The sequence below is a fragment of the Pinus tabuliformis genome, chromosome 5_1 (assembly GCF_031772625.1).
Source record: "Pinus tabuliformis cultivar Carrire ecotype Pingquan chromosome 5_1, CPIR1, whole genome shotgun sequence".
Taxonomy (NCBI): Eukaryota; Viridiplantae; Streptophyta; class Pinopsida; order Pinales; family Pinaceae; genus Pinus; species Pinus tabuliformis.
In genome coordinates, this window is record NC_142305.1 from 598651541 (window position 1) to 598675815 (window position 24275).

At 35.0% G+C, this 24275-nt stretch overlaps 1 long non-coding RNA gene across 1 annotated transcript; it reads right to left on the bottom strand.

Moving 5' to 3' along the window:
• Positions 1-15404: 15404 nt before the first annotated feature.
• On the bottom strand, positions 15405-16960 carry LOC149166296 (uncharacterized). The gene is made up of 2 exons (XR_016260412.1): positions 16184-16960; positions 15405-16053 (listed from the first exon to the last, which is right to left on the bottom strand). It is a non-coding gene; the product is annotated as an uncharacterized LOC149166296 (long non-coding RNA).
• Positions 16961-24275: the final 7315 nt, after the last annotated feature.

A 24275-nucleotide genomic window follows, 5' to 3' on the forward strand; every position in this document is an offset into this window, starting at 1 on the left:
TAAAATTTTTCTTATGTTTGCCAAAATAAAACTTTTAAAAAATCTAAAATTGTAACGTACCTCCCGAGCCTACACATAAATTTATCCCCTATACTTCCTATTCTGGAAAATTTTCTTGTTTTTCACTTAAGATTCGGCTCTTGCGAAGAGTACATGGAGTCTGTAATTATATCATCATTATTATTTATATAACATAATCCATAGTGTTTAGTAATCTGACTATAGAGTGGTTCTTGATGTGGACTTTTATGTAAAGCTTATATGTCAGATCAATATTGAGCATAACTTAGTAGTTGTAGGAAGGACTAACCATAACATGCAACTCATAATAATTCCTTGATTAATCCACCCAACATTAATGGGTATTAAGTTAACTATTCTATAACTATGTTTCTTTCCTCATGCATAACTAACTAGTTTAGCATAAGTAGATAAAAGTCTTAGGACATGCATGGTAGAGGTAACCTGTTCCTTTGACCATACACTTATAATATTACAACTGTTACACAAGCATAAACATTTACCGAGTTGTGACATAACACTAGAGATATCATATCATTATATGCATGCTAGGTACCTTTGTCAACTTGATGATATTCAAGTTAAACTCAATGGATATCTACATTCAAGTTAGATTCACTAGATATCTTACAGACCAATATATGTCTATTTCATAAGCAAGGTTAGTAAAATTTGTTCCATTTATACTCACATGTCATATCTAACATGAGTAGGAGGCTCCTTGGTCCAAGTATTAATAATTACATATTATGCTTCTACTATTAACTCTGCACTGGAATGTAAAAGGAGTCACATGCATAAGCTTCAATCATTCTCCTAAAATCATTAACCCAAATAAATCTACTTATTTATTATTAGTACATGTAATTCATTCATTCATTCTCATGCTATGGATAACACCACATCTACACATGTCCCATAATCCATAATCACCTGCATCCATATAACCCTCTCATATACATCCTAACACAGACCAACTTTACTCATATATATAATAGCCACATGCATAATCGATCATGAGTAATTTAACTCTTTAACAGAAGTATTAACAGCTAATTACCTTGATTACATCACACAACTTAACATTTCAAAAGTAATAAGTAAACATACAGTACATCTCATGCGAGAATATCCAATTATGAAGAAGAAGAACATCACTTGGAGAGCGGAGCACCACCACCCAACCATGAACCACCTATGATTCCCCCTGAGCCGAGGTTCTTGCCATGGATCAACTGCCTCTAATTGATATATGCAATGGATATTTAATACTCTCTTTCATGATTTAGTTTCCATTAGTGGCGTCCCGCTTTTATGGACTTTTCCATTTGCCTAGGCCTTTTTTAGGAAAAGATCGTCTTTATCTCCCACGAGGCTTTTATTCATAAAAGCTTGCCTTTATCTCCCGCGAGGCTTTTATTTTTCTTCCTTGTGGATGTTTATCTCCAATCCATCCAATGGATATTTATCTCCAATCCATCCAAGCTTATCTAGAATCACATCTAGAAGCTTATCATGAAAGATTTATCCCTATCGCATTACTCAATGGGATTTGGCAAGAATGTCATCTCTTGGTGTCTAACTTTTCCAAGTGATTTATTTATTAATTAATTTAATATTATATTTGTTTATTACATATCACACCTAGATTTTCCCATCTTAGGTTACAATAGACTAACAAACAAGGGAGGGGTGTTACATACTCCCCCCCTTAAATTTTACATCGTCCTCGATGTATTACTACATCATGTCCACGTTCACAGGTAACTAATTTCTGAATCCATAGCTCTCATGGCCTTGCCATATGATGCAAATTTTCCGATGTATATCGGTTACAAGGAGTGCTCCCAGCATATCTCCAGCCATGGCTACCTATAACATTGTTTTCAAACAATTTGAGAGAAATTATAGATGCAGAAATTTAACTATGATCAATATCATGATTTGTTACTCAATACTACTAAAGAAACTATTGCTCATTATTCATTTTATCAAAACAATGCATGTTCTCTCCCTGCATTCTTCTAAGCCTTTGTGCTCTTGTCAAACACTTGCTTTCTGTAGCTCCTCTCCATACAACAAATCAACTGGCATATTTTCATAACATATCATAATCAGGTTAGTTTATATATAAGCATAACCACATATAGTCATCATAATCATATGTATGCCACTACTGTGCAACCTCTAGGTCGGTTTCCCTACGCGACATCTACCCAATGTCTTCATGCATACCTGCACACAAGGTTTATTATACACATCGATATACATATCATATTTCAATCATGTAACACATGTAGTCATACGGGTACCGTATGTATTTCTTGTACATATTACCATCTGTGTTACAACCCATCATACCATCTTCATGGCATCACTTGCATGACATAAGATTTATCCACATGTTTTCCCCTATGTTAGTATCATGCCAAACATTCCTTTATCTATTTCTGGTAAATAGAACAACTTTGCTTAGTTTATAATGAATTTTCATGAGCATCGTTCATTTCTGCAATCAATGATTTTTTTTTATATCATATTGTTCAAGTGCCATTATTTAGCAATCATTTTCCGATTTCATGTGGTTGTAACACAATATCAGTAGTATAGTATTGTATTCATGCATATTTTCATCTTAATCATACCTTCTGCTTAATGTTCTAAAGAAGACTATTAACTCATATATTTTTGAAGTTTAATAATCATCAGATCAATACTTCATTCTTAAATAATTCATCTTGTGTGATTTACTATTGCCCTTTTTATGCCTCAACATCTTGTTGGCCATGCATAATTTAGTGTAGATATAATCTCATTTCCCCTTCATGAGTTATACATGAAAGTTTTACTACTTTCAATCCTACACCCTTTTAGTTGTAGGTACTTATGATCTCAGGGTACTTACATGTTAACACCTCCTCTTTAACATTAAATCATCCTTAACCAATTTTATGAATTCTTGCATGGTTTATGTAACATTTCTTATGTTGTCTTATTCAACCCAGATACATTATCAATGCAATCTAACAAGAGAGCCTCCCAAAATTTCTTGGTACAAAATATGCATTTCAATTGGTATGATATCAGTCTGTACCATTTAATTGATCCATTGGTTCATAACATACAATTTGTGCTTCTTATTAATTACCATGGTTTTTATATTGTTGTACTCAAGGGTACTTATAGGTCCCACTATGCATATCCAATGAAATATGCATATGTCGTGGTATATAATAACCTGCTAAAGTTAGGTTCACCTTAATCAAACTTTCTTCCAACCAAAGAACAAATCACATTACAAATGCATTGTATATAGATGCATTAATCAAAGGATTAAATTGAAAGACAATTTGTACTATTACATAGTCTTATACCACAACATGTTCTCACAATCTTAACACTATTTCATGGAAACATTTATCATGGTATAATACTTAGGGTGGAACCCACTTATTTAACCCCCAACCTCTCATGAGGTATATAATTTCCCTTTGGATTTTTACTTATGAACCAGTTACCTTACTAAGGTTTAACATTTCCTTCTATATATAATCATCCCTCAAGTATGAGGTGGGATTTTTTTATTATTTAGCCATGTCCTTTCATAGAAATTATACCATTCATAATTTTTCTTTTATAATTTGATGACCATAGTTTAATATTTGACCAGAATCAATTACCATGTATTCTCTAATAAGCATGGTAAATTTCCTTTATGTTTTTATCATAGTCTATTTTTTTGAGAATTGTGATTATTTTACTCATGAAGGAAACATATGTAAGTGTGCCACACAAGTAATCATATCTTCCTCCTATATGCATTACTTTTTATTGATCTTAAACATTGTGTTAATCTGATGACCATGCTTTCCCATGATTATGTATTGTTTATCTACCCTGATCTACATATTTGTAAGCATAATTTTTTTCCAAGTCTTAATTTCTGACAACTTATAACAATTTAAGTTCCTCATCTAGGAGGAAACACAATAAGGAAATTCATGGTAACTCTCCACTAAGCATTGTTTTATGCAACATAGCATATAATCAATTCTTCATGTCATATGTGTATATTTAACCATACTTAAACAATATTTAACATCATCTGTTTTAATCCACTTATTCATTATGGTGCATAGCCTGCAATGACAAGTTAGTTATAAGATTTTCCACATGATAGTAAGGATTAATATTCTTCAATTTCCTTATCCATCCCGACTCTTAAACATAATCATAAGTTTCTCATGCATACTTTTCCTATTTATCATTGGCACATAACAATCCATGCATATATGCTAAAAATATAACCTTAAATATAGTTCCATCTACTCAAATCCCATACATGGATGAAAAGGTCAAATCTTTACATGCTATACATATTAGTAAGCATCACTATTCAAAACTTATTTTATTGTTGACAACCTATAAAATTTTAAATTCCTCATTTATGAGGAATCTCCATAAAAATACTTATTAGCATGTTAACTCTCATAACACTACTACCACCACATGGCAGTACAACACCCAACTCATGGAGTACATGTCTGAAGGTTATTACAACAAGTCCTAATTTTTAAGCAAGGTAAGAGAACTATTCATCAAGTTTAACAACATTAATTTATACCAGGTTCTCCTACTCAATTCAACCAATCCAACATAATTTAAACCAATTTTAGTATTCCCATGCTTTGTATTACTCTTTACCTTACTCTGCTCCTAGCTCTTGACACTCTATGCGAGGCTGGGTGTTGATGCAAACCCTTGCTCTACACTAGGCCCCAAAGAGTGGGAAGGATTTATGGGTATTCTAACTACTAGATGTCCTTCTCAGACGGGTTCAAAGCTTCAAATTCAGGATCAATACTTTAGCCTCCCACGCCTTATGATGAGATAGTGGATTCAAAATTTAAAATCTTGTCTGATTGCTCAGATCTAGGAGCTACAACTTCATCTTCCTCATCTTTTTGTGTGGTTGTGGTCAGTTCCTCCTAACATGGGATGACCATTTGATAGAGAGCCATTGGGCTAAGCCCAAAAATAAAACAAGCAGAGCCACAATCTTCTACCAGGTATGCATTTAGGTGAAATGTTTGTATTGTGAGATTAAGTCTATGTTCATACTTTTGTGCTCCTAATCCACGAGTTCTCGGTTGTGGAATGAAGCATTTCTGTCACTTTATGATGATAACACAATCTTGCCTAAAGTCTTATGTACCTTTCTTTTTTTATTAGACAATGCAGAAGAACAAAACATCGAAAGAAAACTATGATAGATGATATGTGTTATAATGATGCTTAAGATGACAACACAAGTTGTAATGATGCTTCTAGAGATCAAATTCTAGGTTTCATCTTATTGAAATTACACGAAACCACTTTGATAAGCTGTGTTTCACCTTATTTAACTTACCCATTGAAGAGGCAACACTTAATACACTCTTAATACAAACACTTTTTGTCCAATAAAGTATTTATATAAAATCACATACCGTGATCTTTAATTGCCACAACCTTTAAAAAAAATTGATTGGTTCGAATATAAAGTTCTTATTTATTTATTCAATGTCATGGTTTTATGGTTCAAAATTAAGGGAGTCATCAAATAAAAAGTGTCTCATAATGTCGAAATATGGATTCATATGATTAGTTCCAGTCAAGATTGGAAATGATAATAAACTACTCCCTTTTTATTCCAAATTTATATTCTTTTGAAATTTCAAAGAAAATAAATATATCAAGGAATTTAGACTTCTGTGATCCATAACGTTTGTTTAGAAAAATCTTTGGCGAAATCACATAATTGATCATTTGTCGACGCGTTTCGAACCAACTAGTGTGGTTCATCGTCAGGACAAGTTGAAGATACAGATCCAGTATAGCGAGTTAAATAGTCCAAGCAGAGACTTATAATTAAAATAAATATAATTATAATTAAATAAGTGCATAAACGAAGCAGGTTAGGAATACCTTTCATAGCCTCGTAACTGTTTTTCATAAAACCAAATCTATTATTAAAGATACTTGAGAGAAGGAAAACTACCATCTCCATAGAATCCCTTTGTTCTAAGTTAGGTTAAACTCACTCTGTCAAATCACGTAGTGCACATTCATGTTTGTATACGTAGTGCTAAATTTATTTCCACTAGGAGAGTTTGCAGATGTCAAATCTGCCACAACCAATACTCACAATGTCCAAAATGATTTCAGAAAAGTTTTTTTTTTTTTCTTTTTCTTTTTTTTTCAACATATTGTCAACTCATTCAAGCATAACCAAATCGACTGAAGGAAAAAATACTTATCCATGCTGTCTGCAGACCATAATAAGGTCTATAGAGACCAATATTGCTCACTTACTTATGAGTAGCTTTACCACATCGATGGATAGAGCACCCGTTTGAAGGCCGTATTCCTCCTTCCAGTTTTTATATGTGTTTATCGCATGGATACAGTCGAGCGTCGTGATAACTCTATCCCGCCCATGAGGATAATCATTATCCAATGCTTCTAATTGGTGGATAGGCATTCACACTTGATCAAAAGGGAAACATCCGTGCTACGAATTTTCTTTTATTCCTCCGAAATTGTGGTGAAACAACCCATAAAGCAGTATTTAAAAAGAAACAACAGTCTTTTTTCATTAGTCGACACAACCCGAAACCCTGCGACTTACCATACTTTTCTCCTAAATCTCAAATTAAAATCCACCGCCTTCACATCGGTATGGATTATGGCAGTTAGATAATGGTTTTCAATAAATCTTATTCAAATAATCCATAAGAATACATTTAATTTCCTTGCTAACTGCTTTTACTAGCATGTCCGGGGATAATGTTTCTAGATTCGTAAGTCAAATAGGTGGCTTTTGGGATCAAGAAATTCGAACTCCATATGTTTCCAAGCCGTGGATAAGGTTGGATATATCCTGCCTTCTTCCATCTCTATTTTTGCCTTCTAATTCTTTTCGTGGGCTAGTGGATAACCCTTATCCATTTATTTCATTGGTAGCCAACTCGGTCAACGATTAATAGTGTAAAACGTAGCACTTAGAATAAATAGTCACTTACATGACATTCTCCACTTGCTAGCTCTGGAAGGAGTTGTTACCTTACCCTTCTAATAAAACAAAAATATCTTAGCTTAGTTGAAAAGGAATGCAACATAGGGGAATAAAAGCAGCACCCCAAGATAACACCAACACTTTCAGCGCCATGTCATATGGGAGGAATGATAATACGACCATTCGGCGAATAGTCGAGAAAAGGAAACAAGCCAAGTGTCGACGTTTCTGCAATCCCTCTAGGGAAATAGTGATGGTGATTTTTTGTCACTCACCATCCTCTGATTGTTTTTTGGGAATAGCTCTATCATCCTGCAACCGCGACATGTGGAAAGGAAATGATGACTTTCGTATTTTTTTGTGCTTTTACATGTGCTATTGCTATACCCTACCCATAAAACATGGGTTTTCAGCCAATCCAAGACCGATGTTCATGTTCTATCAATACAACTCTAATTTGCTCGAAAGAAGGCTACCGTGTGCATCTCACGAAACCATCCAGTTTCCAGTTGTAGGGAAGAAGCCATCGTATGGTAAATCACCCGGTTCTGCAAATGGATATACCTTAATTATCTAATTTATCAGGCTTTTCTCCATAACACAATACCATGCATAGAAAATGCATCAGCGTGCCTCAATTTGTTGTTCCAATGATTCTTTATTATCTCTTCTTCTCTTTCGCCGAGAAGCTTCTCCATATATTATCTTCTTCTGCATACATTACCACATCACTTATTTCCCATCAATTTTATGGCGAAGGTGTTAGCAGCCTTAGACTTGTTGATAGTTCCGGATGGGTCAGCCGCCGAGAAAGACTCTATTATGTTCCTACCTTTGATCATTTCGAGGAGCATAGTAAGATCAACACTTTAAAAACCCAACCTGCCAATGCTTAACATTTTTAACCTGCCATTTCCCACTATACACCACTTGATTGTTATTTCAGCAGGTTTATTATATATGTGATAATTTATACATTACTATGCATAAATCTAAATTATCCACCCTTAAAGATAACAACTCGAGGTAAGACTGATGGAAGTCTTTTGTGATTTTCGACTTGATATGAAACTCCTATCTAGGTACTATCTTCAGAGACGAATTTTCTCAATATTCATCCAATATGGGAAAGAAGTCAAAAATTTCTTCCCATGATGCGACATGGTTAACTCATTTACAAGGACCACATTTTTCCTCGAATGCATAGAAACCCCTCTTCACTTTTAACTACTTTGAAACGCTAAATACAATGGAGTAAGATATAAATTTTACTTCCATAAATCATGTAAGGCTTGGGATTCCTCCCCAAGAAATAATTTACTCCAAGAAATCAATATAATATACACATGTTTTACATTTCAAAATTTAAGTTTGCCCTTTATAAATTTTGGATGCTTTTTCTTATTTGGTTCTCCTACTTTGTCATATCTTGTAGAGGCGGATTGGCGCATAGGCCAAAATACCATTTGTAATGTACCTCTTGAGCTTACCCGGAAATTTAGCACCTATACTCCATATTCTAGAAAATTTTCTTCTTTTACACTTAAGATTCGACTCTTGCCAAGAGTACATGGAGTCTATAATTATATCATAATTATTATTTATATAAAAATTTGACTACATAATGGTTCTTGATGTGGAATTTTAGGTAAAGGTTATATGTCAGATCAATATTAAAAATAATTTATTAGTTGTAGGAAGGACTAACCATAACATGAAACCCATAATAATTCCTTGATTAATCCACCCAACATTAATGGGCATTAATTTAACTCTACTGTAGCTATCTTTCTTTCCTCATGCATAACTAACTAGTTTAGCATAAGTAGATACAAGTCTTAAGACAAACATGGTACAGATAACCTTTTCCTTTTACCATACACTTATAATATTGCAATTGTTACGCAAGCATAAACATTTACCGAGTTATGACACAACACTTGAGATATCATATCATTATAGGCATACTAGGTACCTTCAACAACTTGATGATATTCAAGTAAAATTCAATGGATATCTACATTCAAGTTAGATTCACTAGATATCTTATAGACCCATATATGCCTATTTCATAAGCAAGGTTAGTAAAATTTGTTGCATTTATACTCACATGCCGTATCTAATGTGAGTAGGAGGCCCCTTGGTCCAATTATTAATAATTACATATTATGCTTCTACTATTAACTCTGCCCCTGAATGTAAAAGGAGTCACATGCATATGCTGCAATCATTCTCCTAACATCATTAACCCAGATAAATCTACTTATATATAATTAGTACATGTAATTCATTCAATCATTCTCATGCTACGGATAACACCACATTTACAGATGTCCCATAACCCATAATCACTTGCATCCATATAACCATCTCATATACATCCTAACACAGACCAACTTTACTCATATATATAATAGCCACATGCATAATCGATCATGAGTAATCCAGCTCTTTCACTGAAGTATTAACAGCTAATTACCGTGATTCCATCACACAATTTAACATTTCAAAAGTAAGAAGTAAACATAAAGGTCAGAAGCCACATACAATACATCTCATGCGAGAGTATCCAACTAGGAAGAAGAAGAACATCACTTGGAGAGTGGAGCACCACCACCCAACCATGAATCACCTCTGATTCCCCTCGAGCCGAGGTTCTTTCCATGGATCAACTGCCTCCAATTGATCTATGCAATGGGTATTTAATACCCTCTTTCATGATTTAATTTCCATTAGTGGCGTCCGGCTTTTATGGATTTTTCCATTTGCCTAGGTCTTTTTTCTGGAAAATCTTGCCTTTATCTCCCATGAGGTTTTTTCCTCATAAAAGCTTGTCTTTATCTCCCACAAACCTTTTATGTTTTTTCCTTAATGGATGTTTATCACCAATCCATCCAATGGATATTTATCTCCAATCCATCCAAGCTTATCTAGAATCACATCTAGAAGCTTATCATGAAAGATTTATCCCTATCCCATTCTTTAATGAGATTTGACAAAAATCTCATCTCTTGGTGTCTCGCTTTTCCAAGTGATTTACTTATTAATCTATTTAATAACATATTTTTTTATTACATATCACACCTATCTTTTCCTAGCTTAAGTTACAATAGACTAACACACAAGGGAGGAGTGTTACAAAAATAAATAAATAACTATACAAAACATTTAAATAATATGGGCTCAAAAAAAAATTTGGAGGTGAAGAAATTGGATCTCTCTCCACTGATGTTAGATCCATATTTAAGATAGATCTATACTAGTGTAATAATAAAGTGTGAAAATATCCGTAAAATATTTATAATAAATCGAATTTATCAGCTTAATCATTGTAAATGTGACTATCTCGATATATGTTTTCAATGTGAAAATATTTAAACGACTGGAATGTCTCCGTGGAAAAGTCGGAGAGTGTCCAAAGATGTTAAAAACCCGTAAAGCACTGATATATGTTTTCAATGTGAAAATATTTAAACGACTGGAATGTCTTTGTGGAAAAGTCAGAAAGTGTCCAAAGGTGTTAAAAACCTGTAAACCACTGTTATATTTGTGGTTAACAAAAAATCGGTGTAAATAAAATCATCGTAGTGCCTGTAATCATTATCATTTTTTTTCTCTCAGTTATGCGTCTAAATTTTAACTAAAAATCATATATTATTTAACCATGTATATAGAATATAAAAATATAGATGGAAAACTAGTTACCCAACTCAATACTATTACAAACTCTTTCTAGACAATGATATTAAACCTAAATTACTAAAGGGCCCACGCTCGCAACAATGGTAAACATACTGTTTTTGGAGTCTCCCGCAGGAATCTGATTGTCCTAGACGAACACAACCTATGATTATATGCAAATTAGGTAACTTGTGAATTTTCGGTTTTCTTGAAGAAACATCCTTGAAGCGATGATGGGAAATCTGAAGTTTGTAATAACATTTTTGTGTTATTCCTGCTGAAGAATCGTATAAATTCCTGATAATGTGGTTCAACAGATTTCCTCGGTATGAATTCTGAAAGTTTTATGTTGCGGGTGAATGTTATGCAGGTGGTTTCGTTTGCAATATCTATGATGCTAGAAGTATTTTGTTAGTTTCAAATTAGATACGATTAAAACTATAACACATCCATCTATTAAAATATCATATATAAAAAAAACTTTAATACAAGTCACCAAAATACAAATTTTGGTTAAAACATTGACATTATTAAATTCTATGTATAGTTTTTAAGTACCAATGAAAAGCTCTATGGCCATACTCCAAATGAAAAGACAATGGAATGAATTTTAGATACTATGTATAACTTGTTTGATGATTGTGGCGGAATTTTGTTACACACATTGTTGATTTCGATTAAAATACAATCAAATGTATTTAAATGTTTTAGTACATCGTTGGCATCGACACTAAATGCAAATAGGCCTTAATTTCAAATCCCGCCATAGGAACACATGTACATTTAACGTTATGGTTGTCCTGGCCCAGGTGGTTGCTTGAAAGTCACTAATCTGTCCACATCCAACATTATCCTCGGGATCAGTCTCGTCCATCGATGGTTCACCACGGCTTGTTGTGTCGAATGGCCCTCAAGAAATATGTCCTTCATTTCCTAGCGGTATGGCTTCATTTTGTCATTCTATCATTCCAGAAATTTCAAGGAGTTGTGGCTTGCTCTGGTTTTCGATTTTCTTTTCGATTGTAGACGTGGTTTGCTGGACTATTTTCTTTGTGTTCCAACAACTTGGTGATACCTTGATGATCCTGAAACTGGTTCGAAACCCTGGGATTCAATCGGCTGAGGCAGGGTTTACAAACAGCCTTCCAATGGTAAGATCTTATTGTATTTCCACTTATTCTTCTTTAGTTTTCTGGGTTAGAATTATTACAGTCTCTTTTATCTTATGCATAACTCCTCACTCAAATCCTCATTGTTTTGGTGTAATGTTTATTCCAGGTGCAGGGGTTTGGCTCGATGCTGTGGCAAAAACCCTCCTACCAGATTCATTGTTCGAGAAACTGGCTTGATCAAAACCGGGTATTCTAACTCACTTCTGACCTTTTCTATGACAAGGTCTTGTGACTAGGTTGCTGGAGCTAAATGACTTTGATATTAGTTATGTATAGATTTGAGTTATGACTCCATTGTTAGGGTTTTGTTTCTTTTTTGAAGCTATAAGAACTTTACGGCTTAACTCGAATATTGAAAGTTTTGGCGATGTGCTCAGGCCACATCTTTGTGTGATGTATAGACGTTAAACTTTAAAATGTATGGATTGAGCTTATTGATACTGTATTTCTTTGTTGAGATGAGGGTTTTCATTTAATAATTTCGGGGTTTTAGATTTAGTTCCATATTTATTCAAGTGTTGAGTCTAAGACTGAGAGTTATCAATTCTCAAATTACTTATAGCATTTTTTAAGTATTGTTCTATGCAGAGCTTCATTGCGGTTCAGGATTTCCTTAGTTGATTTATGCTTCAATTTGGCCGGCACTGTTTTAGTTATGGCTCGAGATTTTTTTCTCAGCTTGATATATATATATATATATATTAAAGAAAAGAGTCTTGACAGCTTCTTTATAAGCTCAAAATTCTAAACCTTGTTATCTGGGCTGAGATTGTAGCCTTTTCGAAATCTTCAGAAGTCAAGGTTATCTGTACTATATGTTAACCCAGGAGCTTAAGTACTCTCTATTATTCTTTGTATATAGTCGAGGTACTTTTCATAATTATTTAGAGCATTTTCTATGCATCGACTAGGGTTTTAAGAAAGGATATGAATAGGAAATCATTTTCTACGCATCGACTAGGGTTTTAAGAAAGGATATGAATAGGAAATCATGAAAATTCTGAATTCGTTGATCTTTAAACATGCTTGGATTTCGGTTGTGCTTCCTACATAGAACATTGTTTACTTTTTATCTTAGCAATAATGTTTACCTGTCATTGTTGGAAATTAATTGGTTAAAAGACGAATTTAGCAGCTTTTTAGATAAAAGACTATGTTAAAAATTTACCCTATCTGGTATATCGATAGTACTTGCCTATAAAACTTTAACCATTTTCTAGTTTTCCTTCTCCTATAAAGCATCTAAGTTCTTGCTACTTCTTCTGATATTCTTTTGATAGTTTCTTTCTATGAATATTATGATGTTTTTTTCCTCTGTTTCCGTTACTTACTCTACTCTTGCTTTTAATGAAATACTTCAAGAAAAATAAGAAACCCTAATGAAATACTTCAAGAAAAATAAGAAACCTTGTCCTTAATCATTCAACAATAATTTACTGATATTATCTCTTTAAACTGGCCAATCTGTAAAGCTAATTGTTCTTAGATTCAGAGAATAACTTATACAAGAAAAATTCTTCAAAGATGATTATTCTTATATTCAGAGAATAACTTATACAAGAATTCTTCACTTATCTGTTTACGCTGATCCATAATTGAGTCTAAAACAAGACCTGCACTTTAATTTTCCTCCCTGCCGTGAGATTTGTTGCTTAAGTAAATCTCCCCCCATGCTACTCCAGAATTCAGGAGTTTTCTCTCTTCTCACACATCTTAGTGTTTACCAGCTATCTGGTCTTAACTAGACATAGCCATAACAGACTGCTTGACCTTTGAGCAGAGTCCCCTCTCATCCCTATGATCTCAAATACCCTTATCCTCTTGATCTTTTCAGTAAAAATACTTTAGGATTTAGTTTTGGGACAGATCACTGTCTCACATAACTAATTAACTAGAAAAATAGTATTTACCAATAACTGCAAAATTCATTTTTCCATAACTAAATTCTAAAAATGGTTTATAATTTAAAAATAATAACAATTTGTTTGGTTGCAGTAAAAATAAATATTTACATTAATGGGGGATATTAAAAAAACTTTTATAAGAGTTTTGATGCACTAAAATATTCACAAGTCGCATCTTATTGTAGTTTTGATGAATGTTGTATTGAAATTTATTAACAATTGTGATACTCTATAAAAGGCTTTTTTGGATAAATTATATAGAAAGGTTTTTTCAGATAAATGATATAGATATTTTTTTGGGTGTCCGTTTTGAATTATCTATGGTGATTCATCAAAATTAAAATGGATAGATTTATATGGTAGGAAGAAATGTAATGATTAAATCATAACTTCCAAAAAAAAATATTAATTTCAAATAAAAAATATTAAATTCAAATAAAATGTTAAAAAATCTATAAATTGTTAAACTAAAAAAGAAATAAATTATTAAAATAATAAAATAAATTTAAAAAAACCAAAATTTATTAATTTCAAATAAAAAATATTAAATTCAAATAAAATGTTAAAAAATCTATAAATTGTTAAACTAAAAAAGAAATAAATTATTAAAATAATAAAATAAATTTAAAAAAACCAAAATTTATTACGAAACAAATTTAGAGATTAATAATAATAAATATTTTTTAATTATATATATAAAATAAATAAATGTCGTATCAAAATAAATATATATAAATATTTATGTATAATAATAAATATATAAATATTTATGGTATTTTATGTATAAATTTATATTTATGTGTGAAAGTATTAATAAATATATACTATATTAAAACAGATACGTAAGAAGAAATATGTAAATAAAATGCAATAATAAATATATTTTTATTTACCTAATTAAATACAAGAACAATAAAATCAGCAATATACGACAAAATTACTAAATGAAATGAATCAATTAAAAATCAATCAAACGAAAGGGAATAGTCGAAAATCAATCGAAAAAAGGAATAGTCAAAAGAAAAAAGAAAAAAGAAAAAAAAAAAAGGAGGGAAACAAAGATGTATAGGAATAAAGAGAGATGTTACACGTCTTAATTTTCCCCATCATTTTTATTTAGACTGTTTTTTCCAATTTAGATATCCTCCATCAGTTATTTTGGGATAGAAAAGATGGTAAGACAAACTACATTAGTACTGCAAGGCAGAATTATTTATTTTTGCATTGAAAGAGTTAACAACAATTTTTTATTATAATATTGTATCCCATAGTTAGCCTCAAAAGAATTTTACCAACACAAAAATTTGTGACATGCATCGGAATAATGGTGAGTACAATTAGCACGAGTGAGTTTCAGAAAATTTCATCAATCTCAAATGAAAATACTTACAAAGAGAAACCAAAATACAATTCCTTTTTATCAACGCCCATGTGAAGTTCTCGTATATAAATCTTACAAACTCTATAGAAAGCCATCATGCTAAATTCTCAAATTTTGAAACTGCAGTACATAATCAATCTGAATCACGCAGGTTCAATTTAGGCAAGTGGGTGCAGCTGTGTGCAATGTTTTGGAAGAGATAGTTTATTCATAAATCGGAAATATCAATTTTTACAGTATCTATTCTCTCATATGCTAAGGCGGCCTGATTGAAAGAGTGTTTTTTTTTATTACCACTAGGAAATCCAGAATATAATCTGGACACATTACATTGAGTTATTTTTTAAACATCTACTGTTGCTACTGAGAAAAAATAATCTGAATACATTACATTACAAGATACTCAGAACAGACATGTCACAATTCCATCCGACCAACAAGACGCCTACGACAAGGAGCCCCTTCTATTATACCGGAGAAGGCCGACTTCATAGCTTCTTTGTGGCAACGTAGGATTTACAACTGACTCAAGCTCCACCTTCCCTTGTGCGAGCAACCAAGGATGCCATTCCCCTATGACCTCCCAACATATCCGTCCAAGAAGCAATTTATGGAGTACTTGGAGTCCTATGCTAGCAGATTCCAACTTAGTCCCAGCTTCAACGTGCACACCACTTTCTCCTTTCCGTCCATGAGGGAAAGGTTGCTTTGGCAACCCATTCTTGGAGAAAAATTCACACTTTTGCACAGAAATAACCAACTTTAGAGCATGCAAAACTCGGTCTAACACCTATATTTTTATTAGGCGCAAAAATATAACGGTTTTTGCACCTGCGCCTGCAAATTGCACAAAAATCAGGATCCGCTTATCTTTTTAATCATTTAAAGCCAACAGACTCCCGATTCAGAGAAAGAGAGAATATAGCAGAGTTAAATTTTGATTATTAGAATTATTAATCAAACTTACGTCTCTGCGCACCAGGAAAGGTTTGGCGTTGTGATTAGCAAGATCAAGGCTGACTTCTATCCCACTGTCGCCGCATCCAAGGACAAGCACATTTTTCCCTTCTTAGCTCGCTCAATTTTGTAAGAACAGGCTTGAATGATCTCCCCATTAAAATTTTCCTTTCCAGTGATATCAGGAATTACCGGAGCTGTATTCTCTCCAGTGGCAACTATCAACCAACGACAAATATACTCGGCTTCAGGCATACCCAACCCTTCCGGGGTAATTGGTCTTAACAGTACTAACTCTCCACAACCCACAGGTCTCATCATATTTCGCAGTCTGAACACGCACGTTGAAGCTGGGACTGAGCTCGACTCTCCTTGCACAGGACTCCAAGACTCCATAAATTGCTCCTTGGACGGATATATCGGGAAGTCATCGGGGAATGGCATCCTTGGCAACTCGCAGAACTGCTTGGGAAGGTGGAGCTTGAGTCCGTTGTAAGCTATCCGTTGCCACAAGCTATGAAGTCGGCTAGCCAATCCCGAAGAGCCTGCGGTTATGTATAAAATGTAAAATCACATAACACGAATAATATTAAGAAATATTTTGGGAAAATCTCAATTCTGAAAAAATCTAGCTAATGGAATTCTATTAGTAAGCTTACTTTTCGTTAATAAGAAAAAGTACATTCGCTAAGATTTCTATACATTTTCTTTTAAATTTTCCTGTCACGGTAAGTATTCCTACCATACATGAAAAATAGATGCTTACACATTCAAGCTCTGGCCTGCTCTGGCCTTTGGCACATTATAATGGAGCCTAATAAATTTATTTATAAACTTCGTTCCAGCCAAATACAACTTGCATAATACAATGGGCCACAAAACAATGTACTCCAAACCATTAACTCTACTCAAAACCATTAACCATAGACGATCATTTCCTAATCAAAGTTAATCCAAACACCTATATTTTCCTATTCACATAACTTTTCCCTGTTCAAGTAGTCAGCGTTGAAGTATTCATCGTTGGCCTCCTTTCCGTATTGGCGAGAGGGGGAAGTGTTTATGCTCAAGTCATTGGCCTCCTTGCGATATTTCTCCATCACCATATTATCGTTTGAACTTTGCGCGAAAAAATTGGCCTCCTTACGATATTTCAACATCACCATATTATCGTTTCAACGTTAGTCGGTGAAAAGATGTCGGGAAGCGATGGAAGCCTCGCAGAATTGATTTGATAAGGCGAAAGCAACGTGGCAGAAGGAAAAAATAAGACGAACGCAGTCACCAGTGACGGCCATATGGTTGACGGGAGCAGAGTTGCTGTCGTTCATACTGCCGAGAACGAGAATTTGCTTGTGCTGAGGATAGCGTCCGATTACGTGGGTCGGTCGACGCGACATATCTTCGGTGCGCCGCGTCAGATTTTTAAGGATAGCGTCCGATTAGGTGGGTCGGTCGAAGGCGACATATCTTCGGTGCGCCGCGTCAGAAAAATCCCACAAATATGTCAGAGAGGCCCAACAATAATGGATGGATGTCAGTGTGGACGTTGACAATAATGGAGGGAGGCAGGTGAAGGGTGAAAGTTAGAGATAATTATTTAATTATTTTATTAGTATTAAGTATATTAATAAATGTGTTTGATAGATGTCATATACATAATTATTTCATTAAATGAAATTAAGATAAGTCAATAAGTATTTGATGGATATGGATTTAATAATAATGATATTATTATTATTAAAATTATTGATATAATAATAAATATATTTTAAAAATATTAACGTGATTAATATATGTGAAACATTTCATTTGTATCTCTCACTAATAAATATATAATCATAAAAATAATATTAAAAAAATATTATTATTGTAATTATAATTAATAATCTATATTAATTAGTATTTAATATTATTTTATTTTGAATTATGTTATATAAATTAATTATTTAATAATAATAATCTTAATAACGATAATTATTTACTAATAACGCTAATAATTTTAAAAGATTATAATTAGATTAAATATTATTTTTAATTAAAGATAATCATTGTTAAATATTAAAGAGAAAATATTAAATATTATGGTTAATATTGCGGTAGCTTAATGATTATGCTTTTTTCCCTGAAAGTTATAGAAATTTTGGCTATATTCTGAAAAATCTGGTAGGGATTTTTGTAAATCCAAGTAAAGTAAAAACTGTCAAACTTCATAATTTGAAGTTTCAAAACATAGGTGGTCTAACTCTGACCATGTTTGTTGACCACTGTATGCAAGAGGTGACAAAAATAAATAAAAAAAGGATGTTAGAGACATAGTCCTAGCTCGAGAGGGCCAGTGACTCCAAAAAACAAGTAATACAAAGAGGGCACTTGTGATCATGCTACTCATCAGAAGTGATGGAGGTTGCGTTATTTTGGGTAGCTCCTGGAGGAGGCGGTGGGCGAAAGGTGCATTAGACATGCCCTTCGAAGTGAGCCATCCATGATTCCAACTTTTCCACCTTTTCAGAGAGCGGGTTTTGGCCACGCTAAACCACCACCACTCGCTCGCGAACCTAGCACTGGAAGTAGTACATTTTGTCTAAAGTGGCTACCACCTCTGGATGTTCCTCCCTTCTAATTCTCTCAGTTGTTTCCATCTGATATAGTAAAGGTTGGATTAATTCTCAACAATTCTTTAGGCAGTAGTGTTGAATTTCCTACGGATCAATTTCCAAGCAGCTGCGAGACCCACAACTCCTCTTCCCACCATGCTTTGTTCCTCCTCGCCTCTGAGCGTGCGAAGGTCACCCTCCTTTCCTCGTCACCTACCCACCACCTCTATGTCCCCCTCGCGCACCAATAGCCTGTCGCTTGGAACATCCCACGACCTTGCCTCCTTGACTCGACCCATCACCTTCCTCCCATGAATTCACTGGTGGGATGTCCAATTCTGGGCCTTCATGTCCCATTGAGCTATGCTTTATAGGAGAGAAGACCAACCATGCTGCGGGGATGGGATCATCCCAAAGGGGACTGTGATACCACAACAGTCACAACAAATCGGAAAGCCAGAGTGACAACCCACTGACAAGGTGAGCTCAGCTATGAACCACCACCATCTCCTCTTCGAAATCCAAACCCTCATGTCACCTGAGCAAGAATGTGAACCACTAATACCTCTCCCAAAGCAACACCTTGCTTCCTACCACCCTTCTCCACTCCATTGATTGATTCCAACACAAAAGTGGCTAGAGAGAACGTCAAGGTGGTCGAATTCGAGGATTAAAGTGGTCCAAATGAAACACACTCCAACCAAAGCACACTAGCACCCTTCTCACTGAATACTTTGAAATTCAAACCCAATGAATTGTAGGAGATTAGCTGTCCTTCTGCCAATATGTACCGAAAACCACAAGAGCCACACATTGTGGCTCCACTCAACCCACCAAAGACTTTGCCTGTGCACCCACTTTCTACACCCACTAGAATCCCACACCTTCCAAATTCAAATTGAACCAAAAAATCTAGGTGGTTATTGTTACCTCAATCCATGCTACACCAAACTAGAAAAGCTCGAGGAAACCTTCCAAGGATAGGCACAAGACTAAACAACCTCGCTCGAACACAGAGTGAAAACGCTTCCAATGCCTCCAAAACCAAAAGGCCATACTCCTCTAGCTTCGTTGCTTCACATAAAACCACTCAGGTGCATGAAGTTGAACCACCACTTTAACATGAATGTCGTTCAAGTTACCCATCCATCGCCATAAAACATCTCCTCCCACACTCAACAAGGCGTTGGGCTGTTTCACAAGCTTGACATTACTCACCTCTGATTTCTTAATGAAGTGAGGGGACTGAGGGGTCGGTCCCCCTTCCACTTATCACATGACTTTTAACATGGGCCATGAGGAGCCATGCGGTCCTGGGATCTCAACCCCATTGGGGAATCCTCTTCCTCTTCCACTATCCGACATAGATTAGTTGGGTGGGTACTTTGCTCCGAGGTGGGCCATTCTTGCAGAAGATCTTGGCCCTAGTGATCACTGCCCCAATTAGCTAGATTATCGGCTACCTTATTTCCTTCCTCATCAACATGTTATGTGTTCACATAATCAAAGAAGGAGAGACGAGAATGGATATAGTTGCCTATTAGCTCCAACCACTAGCTTTTGATGACTTTCTCGAGGGAAGATCCATTGATAAGTCTTTGAAGCATAACTATTGCTATATAAGAGTCTCTTGTGACTTGAAGGTTGGAGACCCCTAGATCTGTAGCTACTTGGAGTCCCCTTTCGAATGCTAGATACTCCGCCACATTGTTAGTGGTACTTCCACAAGATGGTGCATAGAACTTGACTACTTTGTCCATCTCATTACAAATTAGCCCCCCAGGCTAGTTATCCGAGGGTTTCCCTTCGTGGCCCCATGGAAGTTGAACTTGAGGAAACCCAGAAGAGAATAGGTGAACACTCCAGATGAAGTAACCTGTGCTGGGGGGCGGAGACGTGGCTCACAATCCATGGAACTCCTATGAAGTTCAAGGTTCACTAAAATGGTGCACTCGTGCCCCCCCGCTTTCAAGTCGTCCTTATTCCAGTGTGAGATAGCCAAAGTTTATTTGATGTTTTGAAGGATGGTTTTCCATAAATTTAAGGCATGAAATGCTTCTAAATGGAAGACTACTCCGTTTCTATCTTTCAATATATTCCAAAGGACAAAACCCTGTGAGAGGCATCGAGATTTATTAATAATGGGGTTTTTGAAGAGATTCCATCGCAAAGCTTCCAATGATTCTCATAAACTGTTGGCTAACCGGTCAGATGCGCTGAATATCACTTTGAGTTGATCCCATATTTCCACCACCTTAGAGCAGGATTTTAAAAGGTGGTTAGTTTTTTCCTCCCTGCTCGAGCATAAAGGTTACCACGACGGGCCTAGGAAGCCTTTTTTTGAGATTTTATCCCACATGAGTAGCTTTCCATGACTCATTAACCATAGGAAGAACGAGACTTTCGGTCATAATATTGAGTACCAAATCCTTTTCCTCGGTGGATTTGGTTCTTGATCATCTGATGAGGATAAAATTGAGTAGGCTTCATTGAGGGTGAATGTTCCTGCTGATCAATGGCCCCATTTCAAGTTATCAGGTTCACCATTGTTAAGAATAAGGTATTATCAAAGGATTAATGTGAGCACTTCCCAATTTAGAAGGGGATTGGGGACAAACCACTTGATGGAATATTTCCACTCCCTCCATTTTGCCTCAGGGGGGAGTCTCTCCAAAAGTCCTTAACGTGATCCATGCCTAATTGAGAGGTGAATAGTTGGATATCGACAAGATAACTGTTTTGATACAATCTAGTGTTTTGCATCCAACTCTCATCCCAAAATTTGGCCCTATGTCCATTCCTGAATTCCTAGAACCCCTAATCTCGTAAGATGCTCTGTTGAGCCTTTGCTCGGTTCCAGATCGAGGATCCATTTGGTAAGTTTTGATGGTTCTGCAATGGGTCCTGCCAACCTTGTACCCTATATTTGTTGTCCCAGAGCTTCTTCCAAATCTCTTGACTAGCTTGCACCCAACACCACCAAACCTTTGCACTGAGGACTTGAGATAATCGTTGTTGATATTTCAACCATAGGTTGTTGATAAACTAGCTCACAAAAAGATAGAAAATGTAGATCAATGAATTCAGAATTAGCCTCTTTGAGGGGCAACCTCCTTTACATTACACAAATGAACAATTCTTGGATGATACAAATGACAAAATCTCCTTTCTATATATAGGAGTCTAAGGGGTCAAATATAGTCAAAGTCGACATAACAATAATAATATAAGGGCACAAGAATAACAATAGTGGGCTTCTATGGGGCACAATAATAACAATATGGGGACAATAGGGGCACAACAATAACAATAGTGGGATTCTATGGGGTACACTAATAACAATATGGGGACAACAGGGGCATAACAATAGTAATAAGGGCTACAATAACAATAGTAATGGGGGAATCACTTGTATTATAGGGACCTAACATACCCCTCTCCCTCAAAAATAGTTTTCCTTAACGCTTGAGTAGTTTCGGATGCTTCTGTATAAAATTCTTATCCTCCCATGTGGAATCTTCAGTGGTTAAGTTCTTCCACTTGACGAGATACTCCGAAATTGATCGATTTCGTAGTTGTCGAGTTCTTGTTTCTGTGACTACTTGAGGTTCCAATATGATTTTTCCTTCCCCGTCAAGTTTTGGAAATATTCTTTGAATTGGGAAATTGTCACCAATAACCTTCTTTAAGCATGAAACATGGAAAATTGGGTGCACTCGGGAAGCTACAAGAAGCTCCAATTTGAATGCCATAGTAACAATCTTTTGCAACACCTTGTACAGACCATAATACTTTGGTGATAATTTATTATCCTTCTTAGCTTGGTTGAGGGACATTTTTTTATATGGTTGTATCTGTAGAAATACCCAGTCACCTACATAATAACTTCTTTCACTATGATGTTGGTATTCCTGTTGTTTCATTCTATTGTGTGCCAAAGTTATGTTATCCTTTAAGAGTTGGAGAACCTATTGTTGATGCTCGATGTGATCTTCCACTACATGAAACTTAGAATTTTCTCTTAAATATGATGTGATGGACAGTCAATGATATCCGTAAAGTGCCATAAATGGGGTCATTTTTGCTGCAGTATGGAAGGAAGTGTTATACCACCATTCAGCCAGAGGCAACCATTTGACCCATTGTGTCCGTTTATCAAATACAAAGCAACGAAGATATCCTTCCAAACATTTTTTACTATCTCAGTTTGCCCATCAGATTGAGGATGATAAGATGAGCTGTGAGCTAAATGACTACCAAGACAAGAAAATATTTCTATCCAAAAATTCCCAGTGAAAATGGAATCTCTGTCGCTTACAATAATCTTTGGGTTTCCATGTAGCTTTTGAATTGTTTCCATAAATGTAGTAGAAACTGTACTGGATTTAAAGGGATGAGATAATGCACAAAAGTGTGCGTACTTGGTAAGTGTGTCAACTACCACCATGACGACACTTTTTCCTTCAGAATTGGGTAAACCTGTGATAAAATCCATTGAAACCTCCTCCCAATGTTGGCTTGGAATGGATAAAGGTTGTAATAGACTTGGGGTATTAATTGTTTCAACTTTATTTTGTTGGTAAACCATACATTCCACCACAAACTTTTGAATATCAGATTTAAGGCCATCTCAAAAAAAATCTTTCTTAACCCTGTGGTATGTTTTTAAAAATCCCAAGTGCCTTTCTAAGGGAGAGGCATGCATTTCCATAAGAATATTTTGTTTGATTTGGGAATTCTGACATAGGTATAAGTGATATTTGTACCATAATGAACCATTTTTCCAGCTAAATGTATAAGATGTACTGGGATCTTCTTGTAACTTTTAAATGAGTTCCCACACTTCTTCTTCATTCTTCCATTCATCCTTTGCTTCATTTATCCAATCTGGTTGGATAATAGAAGTGGCATAAAGCAATGCTTCCACATCCTCATCCTTTCTTGAGAGTGCATCTGTCATAACATTTTTCTTCCTTTTTTGTAGATGATTTCAAAGTCATAACCCAACATCTTTGTGACCCATTTTTTCTACTCTTCTGAAGATAATCTTTGTTGTAAAAATTATTTAAGACTATCATGATCCATTTTTACCTTGAAGTGTCTTCCCATTAGGTAGGTTCTCCATTTCTTAAGTGCATGTAGTATTGCCAACATTTCCTTCTCATAAATAGCTTTATGTAAATACTTTACGTTGATTGGACGACTTTCAAAAGAAACAGGTATTTCTTCTTGCATTAAAACAACACCAATTCCATTTCTTGAGGCATCGCATTCCACAATAAAGGTTTTTGTGAAGTCTGGCGTAGTTAAGACTGGTGCTTGGAACATTACCTCTTTAAGATGTTCAAAGGCCTTCGTTGCTTCTGGAGTCTATAAAAATGCATCTTTCTTCAATAATGTTGTTAGAGGTGCTATTATTCTCCCATAATTCTTAACAAACTTGCAATAATACCCCGTTAGCTTGAGAAATCCTCACAGATGCTTTATGGATGTGAGGATTTTCCA